Source organism: Myotis lucifugus, unplaced genomic scaffold (assembly GCF_000147115.1).
Source record: "Myotis lucifugus unplaced genomic scaffold, Myoluc2.0 scaffold_129, whole genome shotgun sequence".
In the NCBI taxonomy this organism is placed as follows: domain Eukaryota; kingdom Metazoa; phylum Chordata; class Mammalia; order Chiroptera; family Vespertilionidae; genus Myotis; species Myotis lucifugus.
In genome coordinates, this window is record NW_005871177.1 from 1,941,906 (window position 1) to 1,955,406 (window position 13,501).

The following is a 13,501-nucleotide window of genomic DNA, read 5'->3' on the forward strand; positions in this document are numbered from 1 at the left end:
CAGGGGACAGCTCCTGCATTGAAAGTCTGCCCCCTGGTGGTCAGTGCACATTATAACAACTGGACATTCCGCCATTCGGTCGATTTGCATATCAGCCTTTTATTACATAAGAAGCTATAGGCTGGAGTACGTGACTACACACCAACCTGTCCAGTTAGGAATTTAAGATCTTCCATGGAACTCTTTTTTCATCTACACTAATTACTAAATTACTGTTGTTACTAACTACCAAATTGGTAAGACTAATTTCTAGATAATCTACTCTAATGAAATATGATCACCAAAGTACTAGTCAGATAATGTAGGGCCCAAAATATGGCATTCTATCAGCAATATCATTACTGAAGAAAAAGACTTCTAATTTAAAGTATAAGGTGTAACTGTATACACTACACGTTTTCTCAGAAATTCAACTTAAAGATCAAATGATTTTAAACGATAATAATGAAGAGTTCACTGGCCAGGATATTGAAAGATATCCATCTTTTTCTGCTATGTCACCTGGGAAACCTGGGAAAGTCATTTGACCTAACCAGAATGCCATTCCCTTAACTATGAAAGAAGAAAACTGGGTGAGAAGAACAAATATCCCAGCCTTTTTATTTCTAAACTAGTGGCCCAGTGCACGAAATTCGTGCACAAGGATGGGGGGGGGGGGTACCTCAGCCCAGCCTGCACCCTATCTAATCGGAGACCCCTTGGGGGATGTCCAACAACCAGAAGTTGGAAATCCCTCTTGCAATCTGGGACCACTGGCTCCTAACCGCTCACCTGCCTGCCTGCCTGATTGCCCCTAACCCCTCTGCCTGCCTGCCTGATCACCCCTAACTGCTTCTGCCTGCCTGATCGCCCCCAACTGCCCTCCCCTGCAGACCTGATCTCACCCCAACTGCCCTCCCCTGCCGACCTGATTGCCCCTAACCCCCTGCTGGCCTGATCTTGCCCCCAACTGTCCTCCCCTGATGGCTCCTAACTGCCTCTGCCTCAGCCCCCACCACCATGGCTTTGTCCAGACATCCAGAAGATGGCCGGTCAACCTGGTGTAATTAGCATATTACCCTTTTATTAGTATAGATGTCTAGCAGAAATAGACATTGGCAGTAATCAATCAGAACAAAACATGAAGCACCCAGAAAAGAAATGAAAATTCAATTCACCAATGTGAAACCAAAATGCAGCCATTGGGTTCAAGATCTTTGTCTCACAAAACCTACGAATGGTTGGCAGACACATAGTTTTTGGGGGAAATACAGACTTCCTGCCGCAAGAGGCCAGCAGGAAGGGGGCCCAACGAGGTTACCGCTTAAGCTCTTTGTTTAGGGATATTCATATACCCTGCTAGCTTCTGATTGGTCCCTTCAAAGAATTCTGGCAATATCCAATTATTTCAAAGCTCAAGTTCCCAGGTTCCTGCCTAGCTGGGACTAGTTCTAGGTCCTCTATTTGTCTCCACGTCTACTTCCCTTCTCCTCTGCCCCCCTCCCCTTGGTCCCTGTCCTGGGCTGACTGGTCCTTGTCATTGACTGCCTGGCCCTCTTTTTCTATCTCCTCAGATGGAAAGGGCATTTAATCTCAAATGTTACTTTTTCTAATAGTTTCAATGTTTCCCAGTCCAAATCTTTTGCTACTATTGCAAATACGAAGCAAATTGGCCTCTTAAACTTTCCCATGCATTCAATTCCTGTGGAAGGACTAATAAGTAAATCTAAGAGATGGCATGTCCCTTACCTTCTTCTCCTTCCTTTCCTTTTTCTCCCTTCCAGTCCTAAAGCCCTTAGGTGGGGCATAGCACAACAAATATATCTGTGCAGAGGGCATCAGAGTAGCCTAATGCAGGGTGTTGGATTCTGAACCAGGGAAGAAGGGTATCCAAGTAAGAGGGAAACTTAGTCTGGGCAGTTATAGACCAAGCAGGGTGACAAAGGTGTCCAGATTGTGGGAGGGAACATGGAAAATCACCCCTACATCCCTAATGAGGTAAGACTGTGTGCATACACCCCAGCACAGAATGTCAGCACCCACATGTGACCGGGGAGCACACTTCCCCACCTGGTTCATTGGAGCTCGAGCTGGAGGAAGAAGGAGTCCTTGCAAAGCAAAGCCTTGATGTGGAGCAAAGACTGGAGGGCGTCCATGAGTCCAGAGTGAAGAGAGACAGTCTGGTGTGAAGAGTCAGGCATCCCTGCGAGCTGGTGACTCTGCACAGAATAGACAAGGGTGAGGAGGAAGACCCTGCTGAGGTACCAGAGTCTGTACAGGGAGGAGGGCATCTGATAGGAGGAGGGTGTGATAGCGAGATTTAAATAGGAAATGGACATTTGGTCATCATTCAGTTGCTGGCACACAGCTAACACCCTTGGAATTTCCTAAGTGAAAAGGGAGTTAAAAGGTGTCTCTTGTCATGTTAATGAGGTGACTTTTGGACAGATCAGAGGATGGGAGCAGGAAAACCAACCAAGCAATTAGAGGGTTGGAAATGTCAGTCCCATTCTCCCACCCGCAGCCCTCCACCCTGGCCTCTGGAACGAAAGAAGGGCTGGAGGTTAACATACTCGCCAAATGTTCCAACCAGCCACGCCCACCCGTGTAACAAAGCCTCCATGAACACCCAATGGAGACCTGCGGAGGTTCACGGAGAGCAGTCAGAGAAACCATGGAAGCTCCATGCCCTTTCCCCATACCTTGTCCTGGGCACCTCCTCCATCTGGCTATTCCTCAGTCACATCCTTGAATAATAAACCAGAGGTCTAGTGTACTAGTAAGTAAAGTGTTTCTCTTGGTTCTGTGCATCGTTTCAGTCTCCCATCTATAATCAACCAGTCAGAAGCATAAGTGACAACCTGGACCTTGTGACTGGCGTTTGAAGGGAAAGCCAGCCTTTCTTGTGGCCTGAGCCCTTAAACTGGGATCTGATGCTGCCTCCAGATGGGTAGTGTCAGAACCGCGTTCAACTGCAGGACCCCCAGCTGGTGTATGAGACTTGCCTTATGCCTGTGGAAACCTCCCTGCATATTGAAATCTGGGTGCAGAAAAAATTGAGTATCAGCAGCCAAGGAGGAGAAAGGGGGGATCGAGGCGGAAGGAGATGCCATCAAAACTAGAAGATGTGTTATATACACAGCTGGTTCATTAAATACGTAAATATATTCTAGATAATAGTAGTCAGTTTTCTCATGGTCTGGGAAGGTTGTTGCAAACACGGAGAGGGAGAAAACTAGAAACGAACTAGAAAACTAGGATGAACTCATGGTGTTAGGTGGGAATTGGTGATGTCAGTGTAAGTTTATGGTTTTCTGTATCTAAACTGATAAAAATAGATATAGCTATAAATAACCCCAGGACCGTCCACTGGGAGGGCCAGGGAACAGCGAGACCCTAACAACAATGAGCACACGAAAGGCCCTGAGTTTGGCTTCCAAAAACTATTCTCCACTAAGAACCAGGGCTCCTTAGAGAAAGGGTTGATCCCAGGACTGGGCAGACAAAGAACAAGATGAACCTGGAAACTCTTATGCCTGAAAACAAGAAGGTGATCAAAGAATGAAGGGAACACATATTGAAATGTGTGTTCAAGATAATGGGGCATCAGAGCAGCAACTTACCCTCAAACAGTTCCAAGGAAAGGTCTTTGTTCTGTGCATCACTTCTGTAAGTTTGTAATTGCTTCGAATTTAAAAAAAATAAATAAAACATTGAGTTTTAATAAAAGAAAAAATTCTGGGAACAAATTACATGGAAATTAAAAAATTTAATTTTGCTAAAATTTCAACCTATTTTTAACTTTTGGATCACAGTCCATGCTGTCAGGGAATACTTGTGTGAGAAGATGGATTTCATTTTACCCTTAAGAAGCTTGTAGTTGAGGTTAGACAGAAGTGGGAGGATGGTTGCTATAATGAAGATTTTAAAGGTTGCAGTGAGAGAGATTAGGAGCACCTATGTCTGCAGAAGATGCTGAGAAATTAATTGACAGAGCAGGTAACCCTTGAGCTTGAAGGATAACTAGGAGTTTGACAGAAAGACAGGGCAATGGAAGCACATTCCAGGATGAAGAAATGCAAAAAAAAAAAAATCCTGGGAGACCTGAAAGAGGAAGAACTACAACAGGGTCTTTGGAACTGGAGAGTCTGGAGCAGATAGACAGCATCTAACCAGTTTGGCTCAGTGGATAGAGGGTCGGCTTGTGGATTGAAGGGTCCCAGGTTCGATTCAAGTCAAGGGCATGTACCTTGGTTGCGGGCACATCCCCAGTAGGGGGTGTGCAGGAGGCAGCTGATTGATGTTTCTCTCTCATCGATGTTTCTAACTCTCTATCCCTCTCCCTTTCTCTGTAAAAAATCAATAAAAATATGTATTTAAAAACAAAAAATCTCAAAGTTCTCTAACTGGACAACCAAGAGGTCTGTGCTGCATGTCACTACTTGAGCCAATTAAGCAGAGACAGGGTTGAATCATATATGAGTGCTCATTCCAATAATGCCGGCAGTATGGGAGAGCAGCAAGTCACCCACGAAAATCTGCTCTGCCCCTCCCCATAAGCCAGTTGCTTATACTGGGTAGAGGGCAAAGATTATGTGGGAAAGTAGGAATTACGGGCACAGGGAAGTAGGCAGGGGATAATGGCTACAGGCAATAGAGGCTGGAGGTTGCAAAGGGCAGGTGCCTCTGGGATTAGATTGTTTCAGCCACGAGGTTGTAAATGTTTCCACAATGATAGGCAGTTCTTGGGAAAGGAGGACAGACTGCATTCCGATATTAGCTCCCATGTCCCAGGGCGTACAACTCCCAGCCAGGTTAGAATGTGCTTTCTCTAATCAGAACAGAACCATCATGATTAACAGAGCATGATTAATATTTCTTATAATTGTAGCTGGTCCCCAATATTCTATTTCTGCCCCTAACAGTTCCACTGGATCAAAAATATCTTTATCTAGTGATGTTCCAGAAGATTCTTTATGTTCATCTGTGGTAAAAATCTCCTTGGTGAATTTAAACCTCCTTTTTCCTGTATTACAAATACCAACTAATATTCATTCCTTATTACTACAAACATGCCACACATAAAACTCTCAAATAAGAGCAAGGTGGTGACTCTATCCAAATCATATATGTCTATTCAGCCATCAATGCTACAGATGATGTAGGTAGGAATCACATTTGTGCAAGTCCACACTGAATTTAATCCCTAATCTATAAAACGGGGATTAAAGTAATATCTGCTCAATCTACATCACTGAAAAACTGAAAATCAGATGTGATAAGGTGTGTGAAAACTCTTTATAACCTGGAAAACAGAAGGGCAGTATTATAAGCTAAAATGGTAGGATAATGTGACCTGTGTAACCAGCCTAGTGAACTGCCATTGAGCAATGACAAGAACAACCAAGAATACACAAGGACTACTTTATGCCTAACAACATTCTTGAGGTTGTTTTCCAGGAAATTAAAGCAGACATGGAAAGAACTGAAGATACCATCGAGTCTAATCTAGTCATTTTTAGTAAGGAAAGGAAAGCTCAGGGAGTTTAGTGAAGTACACATTTGGTACACATTGAAGTACATGGTAAAGTACACATTTAGACTGGAACATAGGCCCGGACCTGCCTCTTTCCATTGTACCACCAAAAATAATACCCGGTCAATGTTTTGAGAATAATAGTGTGTGGCTTTCATTGGTTTGAGTAAATCAAACTGGAAACTACATTAGCCCATGTTCTTTTGAGGGCTTTTTCCTCCTTTCTCGTTCGAGCTTTTCTAATGCACCATATCCCCAGGTCTTTTGCTCCCAATCAGCTCAGCACACCCAGCACGACCTCACCATGGTTTCTGTGCTTCATAATTCCATAGATTTTTTAACATATTCTTAGAGCTTTTGTAAAATTTATATATCTAACATGGAAAGATGTTAAATAAACTAATGAAAAAAGAAACAGCAGAATATGTTGTAAGACTACATAAACAACGTGTGTGCACCCATATGCACGCACTTAACATTAACAAATTTTAATGGGGGAATATGCACCAAGATATTTACACTGTTTTCCTCCTAAGGAAATGTATATTTTTCTTTACACATTTATTTGGCATTTGAATTTTGCAAAAGGTGTGTCCTACTTTTATAATTAAAGAAATAAAAACTTATCAAAATGTAGAGGTCTGGGCAGCTCTACTAGTAAAATGGGGAGTTAGAACCACTCAGTGTGTCTTTATGTGCCCAGTGATGAGAATCTGGTGTGTCTGCCATGATTCCGTATCGGAAAGCTAACAAAAATAGCATAGGTTTATTAAAATAGCCCTGAAAGGCATCTAACTCCTCTCACTCTGTTGAATCTTGACTAACCAGAGTCTTTGATGGCCAAAGGGCTAAGTAGGGCAACTGGCATAAACACTTCTCCTTTAAAGCATACTTGCCATATCTCAACTCTCCCAACACTTGAGGGTCAAGTCCCGCTCAGTGGTTCTCAACCTTGGCTGCACATTAGAATCACCTGGGAATCTTTTTAAAATCCTGATTTCTGAGCCTCATCCTCCGGAAATTCTGTTTCTTTGTTACTAATGTTGTGGCCTCACCCCATAACAAAGAAACAAAATTTCCGGAGGATGAGGCCCAGAAATCAGGATTTTAAAAAGATTCCCAGGTGATTCTAATGTGCAGCCAAGGTTGAGAACCACTGGTCCCAGTGCTTGAGTGAAATTTACCAGCTGGGACATATAATCATGTGAGAACAATTAAGAATTTTGTTTTCAGAGTAAGAGCTTAGCACAAAGCCTAGCCTTAGACAAATGAGTAGAATGAAAATATGACAAGAAGTTCTTTACAGGGTTCTCAACTCCTCAGTACCTGGGACCCACATCACTTCCCTTGCCTTCCCTTCCAGTTTTTACTCTTTTCATTATTGACAGTTAAAAAGCAAACAGAGCAAGTGTTTTCTCTTCAGTGCCTGCAGGATTCGGAGTTTAAATCTCCGTATGAATTTTCTTGACCAGCTTCACTTCTAGTTCTTTTCATTCACACCATATGCTTGAGGCAGAAGTACTCCCCCTGTGATAAGAGGAGGCTCACCCGTGACTCCTGGGAAGTCAGGAAGCCCTGTTTGAAAGAGCTGCCAGATCTCTAGGGAATGCACCATAGACTGACAACTCCAACCCAAGCCTCCTGGCAGCACAGTACTGAGGAAAGAACGATGGAATAGGCATCAGAAGACTCGAGTTCTCCTTCTAACTGAAGCCATGTAAACAGTTTCATCACCTTTGTAGTTTCAATCCCTTAGCTTTTCCGTGTATCTCATGGGGTTGTTCTGAGAGGTCAATGAGACAACACAAGTTAAAGTATTTCATAAACTGCAAAGCCAAGGAAAACTAAAACTTCAAACTAGTCAAACCAGATCGAGATGTCGTTTTGAGCATGGTTTATGCATTGTGACGCTACTTGTCTGTCGGGCACACAGAACATCAAACAGGTGAGGTAGCCATTTCTGGACCAGAAACTGACTTCTCTGTTGGGCTGAACCTAGTCCAGAGAGCCCACTTTAGAAAATGCTGCTTGCTTGCTTTCTTTCTTCTTCTTTTTAAAATTTAGATGGGATTTGTAATTTTGTAGAAACTGTAACACTTTCTGGTTCTGTTTCTTGTTTGGATGCCTTTGTTGGGTATGTCTCAGAAGAAGGAAAATTAGTCTTGGCACACACACATGAAAAACCAAACTTTAGTACCTGTGCCTTTACACATAAATATGATCTGTTCTAATGGGAAGGTCTTAATGTAGATAAATGTACTTGGAGTAATATAAATATTTCTCTCTTTTCCAAGACCAGTGCGACTAGAGAGCGGTCCGGTTCCTGGGTAGGGGTGGCTGGGGATTGAGAAAATGAAAGAAAGAGACAGACACAGAGATAGAAGGAAAAAGCTGGGGCTGGGTGGTACAGCTGTCCTCTGATGGAGAGACAGTGACCCAGAGCCAATACAGTGCATCTATTTTATACAGCAAAATACCAGGAAGTTTTACTAAAGCCCAAGACTAAGATTATGTGCATTCTTGTGGCTTTTTTGTAATCGTCACTTCTGGGTGGGCCCGGATAATCATGTTTGTTCCAGGTGCTTAGCTGGATTTAGATAATGAAACCCACCTCCTAGCACCTCAGCTGAAGGTCAGGCTGACAACACACCTGCCTCTGGCAAGGTATGTTTCCAGGGCATGGCTCTGCTGGACACCACTGGATTCAGATGGCAATCAGCTCAGGGGCCTTTCCCAGGTGCTCTCTACAGAGTAAAATATGACATACACAAAAATAATACAAAAGCAGGATATATATTGAAACCAGACAACCAAGGGGTCTGTGCTGCCTGTCACTACTTGAGCCAATTAAGCAGAGACAGGGTTGAATCATATATGAGTATTTATTCCAATAATGCCAGCAGTATGGGAGAGCAGCGGGTCACCCACGAAAATCTGCTCTACCGTTTCCCATAAACGAAAATCTGCTCTACCGTTTCCCATAAACCAGCTGCTTATATGGGGTACAAGGACAAAGATTACATGGAGAAGTAGGCAGAAGGAATAAGAATGGGTATGCAAAATAAAAATGGGTATGCAAGCATGGGGAAGCAGGCAAAAAGAAATAAAAGTGGGTATCATGCTTACAAATTACAGGCAATGGGGACTTGGGGTTTGCAAAGGCTGGTGCCTCTGGTTTCAGAAACAAGGTTGTTAATCTTTCCATGGTAATAGGCAGCTCCCTGATGAGGAGGATGGGCTGCATTTCCAGGTGAGCTCCCGGGTCCCTCATACAACTCCCAGCGAGGTTAGAATGTGCTTTTTTTTTTATAAGAAAAAAAAAAGTCACTGTTAAAAGAGCATGATTAATATTTTCCATAATTATAGCTAGTCCTCAATATTCTATTTCTGCCCCTAACAATATTACAGGGAAAGACAATGATTTGAATACACAGGAAACTTACTTCCCCAAATAACATATCCTAATACCCTAAAAAGTGTAGGGAAGAGTTCAATGTGTATTTGTGATAGAGGAAAGATTCCTTAGACATAAAGTCTGGTGACACTGAGAAAATAACAGATTTACAAATGTCCAGGATATTTTATGTTCCAAGCACAATTTCTAGAAATGCCTCATCTGGTAGATGTGTATTTCTCCAAGTTTGTGGACAATGGATGAGCCTTGGGTGTCTTCTGGGAACCCCACAACGTAGTTCTCAATTCAAATTACCTAAAACATGTTTGTTCTTTTTTGCAAGTGAAAATATATTTTGTATTGCAGTTTGGGAACTAAATTCTATATGAAAAAAAATTCATGTTAAAAGAAGCCCAAATATTTATGCAAACAAAAGCACCATGGGTCTTTTCAAGGTTAATACAAGCAAAAAAAAAGTAAATGCTTTATTCCAAAGTCCCATAACTGTCACCTAGATTTCTAAAAGAAGAAAAAATTGCTGTAATAAAATTAATTCGGAAAAATACTGAATACAGATGGATTCCTTTTCAATCTTTTATTATCTATCTTTTGTGACCTTGAGGGGAGGAGAAAGGACAAAGGATGGGAGAAGTAAATGGTGTATAATGGCATGGTTTTGATAACATGATGAGACAGGATTTTTGGACTGGAACACACAGTGTTCTCCTGGGCAGGATGGCTTCCCCGGATTCTTTGTCCCTTGGAGTTGAAGAATGAAGCCACGGATGGAAGATGGTATAGCAAAGGTGGAAATTTATTGAAGAACAAGTACAGACTCCCACGTGGAGAGGGGTAAAGAGTCCCACCAAGTTCCTTTTTCCACAGTTTATAAAGGCTGCAGTTGTTGTGCCTTGATATCCCCTCTGATTAGCCACTATTCCCCTTTGATTTGGTCACTATAGCAACTCCTGAGCTCAAAGGTCAAACCTCACATGGAACATGTGAGGCCCTCCTTCGTTATTTTGTAAATATAGACCTTTGGCTACTCCAAGTTCCTTTATCTTATGGAAATTTAACTTCTGCCTCCCTTGTCTTATGGAAATGTACCCTTTTGCAATTCTGTAGCCCTGTGTTTTTTCCCCCATGGACCTCCAATTCTAAAATTCCCTATACCTGCCTATTTCACCCCTAAAAATTCCTATTTCAGTGAGTTTCATATGTTAAGTGTTTATTTCATTTCATATTTTTCAATCAGTTTTATTCTTTAAAATGAATTGAATCTCCAAACTGTAGTTTTCACATTGTTTTACTTTCAAACTAATGTTAGGGTTTATCACCTATTTGAGCTCTCATCCTACTACTACCGTTGTTCTTTCAATACAGTTTTCATTATTTTAAATGTCATAGGAAAGTGTTGCTGACATAATCTCAATTCTTTAAATGTGCTTGAATTCATTTTTGTATGAAATGTGCTTAGAGAAAAAGAATTGACTGCACAAAATCATCAACGCTGATCAAATCTGAATGGTGGAAATGTAAACATTTTCTCTGATTTTTTATATTTTCTAAGACTTCTGAAAAAAATGATTTCACAATTAAGTTTTTAGTATTAATTTCAAAATAGCAACAATAATGAAATAAAAATGTTAGAGAGTTAAGTAGAATAAACACCTTTTTGTTGGAAAGCCAGTTAAGAGCATGGAGAAACTTTCCCGTTCTGGATTTCATGCCTGTGCGATTTTCTTTAATTTAAGGAAAGAACCCTGCTTTCTCCTGTCTACGGGGTTAATTACAGATTCACATTAAGAACAAGGACTGAGTCTTCAAATAATATTTAGCAAGGAAAAATACCCTGAGGCCAGAATTTTATGCTTCATAAGGCTTTCCAACTGCAACTGTACCCTCCCACATGTAAAGGAAAAGACAGACTGAAACCTTAAAATCCAAATGATTAAAATACAATAGAGGGGCCAATAAATTCCGGGTAGCTACCACTTTGTAAGCTTTGACCTAAAATATTGGATAGGAATAATAATTACTTCAGAGAGATTTCATGTAAAATATAATATCTAAACATTAAAACACCTCAGTAAAACTAAAAATGTAATCTAAAATAGAATAATCTAAAATATTTTATTCAAAATAAGTGTAACTTCTCTAAGTTGTTTCTTCCTACTTAATCTATTAAAAGTCAACTCAAAGCAAATTTTTACCAATATTATATTCAAGTTTTCGATCTTTATGATGCAAAGTCATCTCTATTAGATCACTGCCTATTTTATTCTTCATCATTTTTTAATTCTAGGCTTTGGATTTTTAAAGAACTCAGAAAAATCTTGGAATAAACTGGGAGCCAAAATAAATGGGTCATCCAGATAATGTAGAAAGAAAATTAAAGCTCATAAGCTTTACTGTCCTTTATGCTCTTTATCTTGAAAAAGGTTCTTAATGCTCCATCTGGGCCAAGACTGGAGAGTAAGATTAGCAAAATGACTGGGATCAGACGAGGAAGAGGTATGCATAGCATTAGTGTCTGCATGCACTGTGCATGGGCTCTGCTGTAGATATAGCACCAAAGACTGGGGTTCGGTGCCCTCAGAGACCAGGTCATATCAAAACTTTTTGTAGAATAGGTATAGAGATGACTGACTTTTATTTATTTATTTTAAAATATGTTTTCTACTGATTTTTAGGGAGAAAGAGAAAGGGAGAGGGAGAGAGAAAAACATCCATCAGCTACATCCTGCACACCCCCTACTGGGGATCAAACTGAAACCCAGGCATATACCCTGATCAGGAATTGAACCTGTGACCTCTCTGGGCGTGGGATGACCCTCAACCTACTGAGCCACACTGGCCAGGGCCAGAGATGCCTGACTTTTAATATAATTAGAGAATATTTAGATTCCTGTCATTTTTTATTCATCTATGCTCCTACTAACATTATAGAATTCAATGTTTATGACTATAGCTCTAATTCCATCAACAAAAATAATATATCTACGCTCTCTAATCTATAGTTAGTATGAAGACATAATCTGGGACAATTTGGTCTATGGGGCAGGTCTGATCAAAGCCTATGATGAAGATAACAGTGTTTTCACTATATCATCCAGATTCACATGTAGTTGGCTAAATGCCATCATCTCCTTACAGGTGTTATTTTTGTCATATAACCTTTGCTTGAATTATTATCTGACATTTAAATTCTAGTGTATGAACATTTGGAAAATTAACTCATTGCCTTAACCAGACAAGAACGCTTCACATATAATTTATATTCTTAAATGTTAGGAGTGAAGTTAAGTCAAAGGTAGCCAAAATACAGAAAAGTAAATTGGTTTTAAATGTTGACTCATTTAGACGAAGACCAACAATAAAGAGCAGTATACATTCAAATTCCTAAACTTCTGTTGACAGAAAGATGGATAAGCATGGAAAAGACCTCTGCTAACAAACTGAGCTGTGCTTGAGAAGTAAAAACAAAGAGACAATGCTTTCTGAGGGGGCTGTGAGCAAAGAAGCCTGGGTAAAGTACAAAGGGCCATCGGTGTTTGTCAGCTGGTGAAGTTGGTCACTGCAAACCCAAAAGTGCTAGTCACAGTGCGTTTCTCCTTGCAGCCCTTTTACAGCTGTTTAAATGGGTTTTGTTTGGGGGTGGGTTTTTTTGGGGGGGGGGGGTAGCATTTCTTTTCTTGGCCTGGATTCTTCTAACAAGTAATTATTATCCAAAACACATGATAAAAAAAATAATATGGAGGTCCCTAAAGGTTTAAATGACAAGAGATTTTTTTGTTTTGTTGTTTTAGCTTCTTGGTTTCTTTCTTTTACAGCACATGACTCATATTGATAAGCAGTGATATTAAGAAGATGATTTGTTTCTTGGTAAATAGTTACTAATTGATTTTTAATCTACACCTTAAATATTTCTTTAAAAATATATTTTTTAAAACTCTATTCTTCTCCGCTTTGTACTGACGAATTACAAAGTTCAAAGTGTTGGCGGTGAGAATGGGACCAGGTGTTAGGCCAGTGAAGTCAGACCTGACCTTGGTTCAGCAACCTCAGTACTTGAGTCAGAGTCAAGACTCTTCTTATTTTTTTAATATATTTTATTGATTTCAGAGAGAAATGGAGAGGCAGAGGGAGAGAGAAACATCAATAATGAGATCGAGTCGTTGATCGGCTGCCTCCTTCACACCCCACACTGGGCATGTGCCTTGATGGGGATTTGAACTGTGTCCTCTTGGTTCATAGGTCGATGCTCAACCACCGAGCCATGCTGGCTGGGCAAGACTCTTTTTTTTCTTTTAGCTTTCAGTTTTATACTTTAATATGTATGCTTAAAAACTTTTAAGATAACCACTAAAAAGTGATAGACAAATGTATAACTTTGAAACCAATAGGAAGAAAAGAAAATGACTTTAAAAATAACAATTTCATAAAAGGCAGGGGAAATTTCATAAATTTCAAACTTTTTGAAGTTTGTCAGTTCAAAGCACAAATAGTGAAAATATATCCCAATACAAGACTTACACTACAAGAGGAAGTTATTTAGAAGGTAAGAGGGAGAGGTAGTAAACTGTAGAAGA